Raw genomic sequence first — 6,000 nt, 5'->3', positions numbered from 1 at the left:
CCAAACAACCATGAATAGAAATAAGTTGTTACAATAGATCTAGAAATGATAGAATATGCTACGCAACCCCTTCTAACTTTCCCTATTCACGCAATTTTTGATACCTTTTACAATAATATTATTTCTTTTTACCTTGATGTGTCAATTTTTTCTACAATATATCTGTATACAAAAGTTAAAAGTTTGAAGTATGATATTAAATCAAAAAAAAATGTTAAGCAAAGTTTTGAATTTTCTAAGAGATGTTGCCTTCTTAACTTCAGTAACAGGTTATTCCAAAGTTTATCATCCCAATATTCAAATAGCTTCTGCTCATTGCATGTTCTTTTGGAAGCAAGTGATTTGGTTGGCAAGATTGTTAAAAGATTCATATACTTCCGTACTGCTACCGTGTTTAATCATGTCATTGACTGTTTTCCAGCCTAGATTCTGAACCAGGAGTTTGCTGGAGGCATCAAAACTGTTATGCGTTACGATCCTAGCAGCTTTGTTTTGAAGCTTCTGAAGTTTCGAGATTTCCGTAATTCCACAAAAGTCCCATCCAGCGCTTCAGTGTTTCAGGGAATTTTGAGGAGGAAATTCTGTTACGTACTTTGCTTAAGACTTTTTTAAGACTATGGTTAATTTGAACATCAAGATATTTTGCCTTCTAGTACGTTCAAGTGTTTTATGCTTATTTGTGGTACAAATTACACATTTATTGATAATTTGTTACCTCGTAGCCAAATAAATATTCAAACCCCTAAGATCATTATTGAAAGCTTAAGTCAGGGTCTTTTAATTCTTAGATCTCTAGACTAAAATTGTATTTAGTTTCTAACTGCACAGGGAAGATCATTGATGCTGACCAAGAAAAGAAGAGGGCCGAGATATGAGTCTTGTAGAATACCATCCTCTATTTTCTGCATTTGAGAGTCCATGCCGTTAATTCTACTGTTTCCTGCTAAACAGGTAGATAGTAGATCACTTGTCAATCAAGATATATCACTGTCCGCAACTCCATTGTAGCTATTCCAGTTTTTGGCATAGAAGTTCATGATTGACTATATCGACTGTCGGTTATTTGATTGGATAGAAAGTTTAAGTCTTTATATATTGAAGCAACTCTGGCAGTTTTCTATGACTTAGGGAATTTGCTACTCTCCAAAGAAGTGTTGAATATCCAATCAATGAACTAGGAGGGGCTTTGCTGCATAAGGCAATGCAGGCTTTCAAAAGAGTCTTGAGATGTTGTCATTACCAAAATTGTTAGTATTTTTTAGTCTCCCAACTGCATCTTTGAGTTCCTGTTCATGAATAGGGAGAACCTTTTTTCTGGATGTTAATTGTGTATTCCCCTGATAGGAGAGGATGGGGAATACCACCAATTCCACTTGCAAAGTCGTTCTTTTTTAAATATCCAGGAATTTCTTTTTGCCAACATAATTTTAGTCTTGCCCCTCAAGACATACTATGTTAGTACTTTTATATCTTTTAATCGAGAGCTGGCTTACGGTTTTCCAAGATTCTTTCTTCCTGAGAAATAATTCTGTTAGAAAAATAATTTTTTTTATTGAAGCTATTATTGAGTGCCACTTTTCGTTTTTTCAAAAAGGGTGGTTTCTATTTAGAGCTGGCTAATAAGAACTTGAATTTGTAGTGCGGCATTAAGTTACAAATAGTCACAGCAAGTCTTCAAACGATTGTTCTTGCCACGCTGGGCTGGCCATAAATAATTGTCCCCACTAGTAGGGCTTTTCTCTCTGTTATGTTCATACACAGTATAGTACACTCCCTGGCAATTTATTCAACGTATGTTTATAGTAAGGTGTAAAATGTTTCTAATGATTGATTGATTCTCAGGACCTTTTAAAAGTCAGAGGATGGCCAATAAATGATGCGACGTAAATCGGTTAAATCTTTCCTTCTTTTCTTTCGATAAAATCGTCCCGGCAGCTACATAACTTGCATGCTAACAACGGCATAATAATTAACGCGTGACATGGGCAAAATCTTTCTCAAGAACTATCCCAGAGGTCTTCCAAAACTGATATATCTCCTATAAATATCTCAAAACGACTAAGAGCAAAACGAAGGCGACAAGATCTTTCACAAGCATCTTACCCCTAAAACGGTGCATGCCTAAACTGCTTTCTCTTGCTGCTACTTTTCCATAATTCTTACTTTCTAAGATGAGGTACGGGGCTCCTATAGATGCTGAACTGAAAACAATAGACATACGTAAATGAAACGGTAAAAGGAAGTAATTTACTTAGTAACGAGCGGGGTGGGGTAGCGCGATATCCTAAAATACTGGGTTGCTATGGCGATCTACTTAACATGCTGATAATTGACGTAGGTATGAATTTACTCATAATAATAACCTAATACACATGATAGAAAAATGCGGAACGAGCAAGGAAAATTACAGATAAACAAGAGTGGTTACGTAAGGAAAAGTAAACGAATGGACTAGAGAGAAAGGACTAAAATTAGCAGTATTACAAAGGGAAACGTGCTTAGGATACGTGACCAAATTGGGGGGAGGGGCCTTGTTTGACATTTGTTTCGGCATCAAAACTTAGAAGGAAATCCAAATAAAATTGGAATTCCCTCTATTTGAAATGCAAGGAACACAGAAGCTACACAGAAGCTCGCATAGATGGCTGCGGCTCAAAAAGCGAAGAATGTTCATGTTGAGGTTATAACATTCATGTTATTCGTTACAAATTTGACTTTTAATGCCAAAACATCTTTTCAGCTTTTTTGAAAAATCTTTGAAAATCAGAACCTTTGAAAATCTAAAACTAGAAATCTTAAGAGAGTTTTAGTTTTATCAAAAGATCATATGCGCTTATAGAGAAGCAAAAAAAGCCAGTTTAACGTGTTCTAACTGTAGTTCATTTATTTGTTGTTTTCGCTGATGCTATGCTTTTGTCAACAATATTGCCTTTTTACAAGGTTGCCTTTTTACTCTCTGTAGAATACAGAGAAAACCACACTGGGGCGGATTGATGGTGCAGTCTTATTATTAAAAATTAAACGATTCATTCAAACTTCACATAGTATGGCTTATTGTATTTTGCGAAAATGTTCGCATAATGCGAAAATGCGAAATTTCGCAAAATACAAGTTTCGAGGTGGTATTTTGTAAAATGCGAAAACTGATTCTAAAAACTTTATTTGCCCAGATCAACGACCGAAAACAAGCAATTCATATTCAGGGCGACTCTGTTCATGCAAATAGCCTAGTTTATGTCCCATTTAACGTTAGATAACTCATGGACACATTTTGGAAAATGGTTTAAAAACCAACCACACCAAGGCCATGAACGGCCAAATTGTGAATTGCCCATTCCAGCGAAAGACGATAACAGTAAGCATCCCGGTGCTTGCTAATTGGTAATTGGTAAATACCCAACGTTCTGCGTGTTCTGTGTTGTTTTAAGAGTAATTTACGCCTTTATGCACAAGGCCTATTTTCCTGCTTCCTTCCCGGTGAAACCCGCGTGGCTGGAAAAGGACGGGGGTGATGTCAAAGATTTTCGCAAAATACAAAATGGCTAGGGGTTTTTGTATTTTGCGAAAATTCTTTAATTTGATCGAATCTTTTGATGCCTACTCAATTGACACGATTTTAAATACAATCCAAAGCCTTTCCATACATTTTCTCAAATAAAAACTAACATTTCGCCAATGTTTGGTGAGTTTTCGCAAAATACAAAAACCCCTAGCCATTTTGTATTTTGCGAAAATTCTTTAATTTGATCGAATCTTTTGATGCCTACTCAATAAACAAAATTTTAAATACAGTCCAAAGCCTTTCCACACATTTACAAAAATAAAAACTAACATTTCGACAATGTTTGGTGAGTTTTCGCAAAATACAAAAACCCCCAGCCATTTTGTATTTTGCGAAAATTCTTTAATTTGATCGAATCTTTTGATGCCTACTCAATAAACAAAATTTTAAATACAGTCCAAAGCCTTTCCATACATTTACAAAAATAAAAACTAACATTTCGCCAATGTTTGGTGAGTTTTCGCAAAATACAAAAACCCCCAGCCATTTTGTATTTTGCGAAAATTCTTTAATTTGATCGAATCTTTTGATGCCTACTCAATAAACAAAATTTTAAATACAGTCCAAAGCCTTTCCATACATTTTCTCAAATAAAAACTAACATTTCGCCAATGTTTGGTGAGTTTTCGCAAAATACAAAAACCCCCAGCCATTTTGTATTTTGCGAAAATTCTTTAATTTGATCGAATCTTTTGATGCCTACTCAATAAACAAAATTTTAAATACAGTCCAAAGCCTTTCCATACATTTTCTCAAATAAAAACTAACATTTCGCCAATGTTTGGTGAGTTTTCGCAAAATACAAAAACCCCTAGCCATTTTGTATTTTGCGAAAATTCTTTAATTTGATCGAATCTTTTGATGCCTACTCAATAAACAAAATTTTAAATACAGTCCAAAGCCTTTCCATACATTTACAAAAATAAAAACTAACATTTCGACAATGTTTGGTGAGTTTTCGCAAAATACAAAAACCCCCAGCCATTTTGTATTTTGCGAAAATTCTTTAATTTGATCGAATCTTTTGATGCCTACTCAATTGACACGATTTTAAATACAATCCAAAGCCTTTCCGTACATTTTCTCAAATAAAAACTAAAATTTCGCCAATGTTTGGTGAGTTTTCGCAAAATACAAAAACCCCTAGCCATTTTGTATTTTGCGAAAATTCTTTAATTTGATCGAATCTTTTGATGCCTACTCAATAAACAAAATTTTAAATACAGTCCAAAGCCTTTCCATACATTTACAAAAATAAAAACTAACATTTCGACAATGTTTGGTGAGTTTTCGCAAAATACAAAAACCCCCAGCCATTTTGTATTTTGCGAAAATTCTTTAATTTGATCGAATCTTTTGATGCCTACTCAATTGACACGATTTTAAATACAATCCAAAGCCTTTCCGTACATTTTCTCAAATAAAAACTAACATTTCGCCAATGTTTGGTGAGTTTTCGCAAAATACAAAAACCCCTAGCCATTTTGTATTTTGCGAAAATCTTTGACATCACCCCCGTCCTTTTCCAGCCACGCGGGTTTCACCGGGAAGGAAGCAGTAAAATAGGCCTTGTGCATAAAGGCGTAAATTACTCCTAAAACAACACAGAACACGCAGAACGTTGGGTATTTACCAATTACCAATTAGCAAGCACCGGGATGCTTACTGTTATCGTCTTTCGCTGGAATGGGCAATTCACAATTTGGCCGTTCATGGCCTTGGTGTGGTTGGTTTTTAAACCATTTTCCAAAATGTGTCCATGAGTTATCTAACGTTAAATGGGACATAAACTAGGCTATTTGCATGAACAGAGTCGCCCTGAATATGAATTGCTTGTTTTCGGTCGTTGATCTGGGCAAATAAAGTTTTTAGAATCAGTTTTCGCATTTTACAAAATACCACCTCGAAACTTGTATTTTGCGAAATTTCGCATTTTCGCATTATGCGAAAATTTTCGCAAAATACAATAAGCCACATAGTATAACATCAGAACTTCTGAAGCAAATAAACTTTTGTTTTACTTCCAACTCTGTGTACGTAGCTTGTATAGCATCATTAGTATTCATGGTTCTGGTGTCTTTTCCAGAGCCATCGAGAGCCAGTTTGGGCCCAGGGAAAAGCTCTTTTAGTTACAATTGTTGAAAAAAATTGTTAAGGACAGGGCCTCCGACGAAGGGGGAGCCGGGGGGCCTTGGCCCCCACACTTTTTTGCAAAACAATAGAGTTTTTTTCAAAACCTTTTGTTATGGGTGTTAAATTTTCCCTTGGCCCCCCCAACTTTTCAACCTTTGTCGGAGCCCATGAAGGATTCATACAAATATGTGCAAAAAACATTTTACATGAATCAAGGACATGTTTTCTCTGCGATAAACATATAGGCGTTGGTTGCATAAAAGTAGCTGAAATAATAGCTTTTTTGGATTACAAATAGATCTTAT

Source organism: Rhopilema esculentum, chromosome 10 (assembly GCF_057945365.1).
Source record: "Rhopilema esculentum isolate cy_ngs chromosome 10, ASM5794536v1, whole genome shotgun sequence".
Classification (NCBI taxonomy): domain Eukaryota; kingdom Metazoa; phylum Cnidaria; class Scyphozoa; order Rhizostomeae; family Rhizostomatidae; genus Rhopilema; species Rhopilema esculentum.
The sequence above is the reverse complement of the archived record's forward strand: the minus strand, read 5'-3'. Positions refer to the sequence as shown.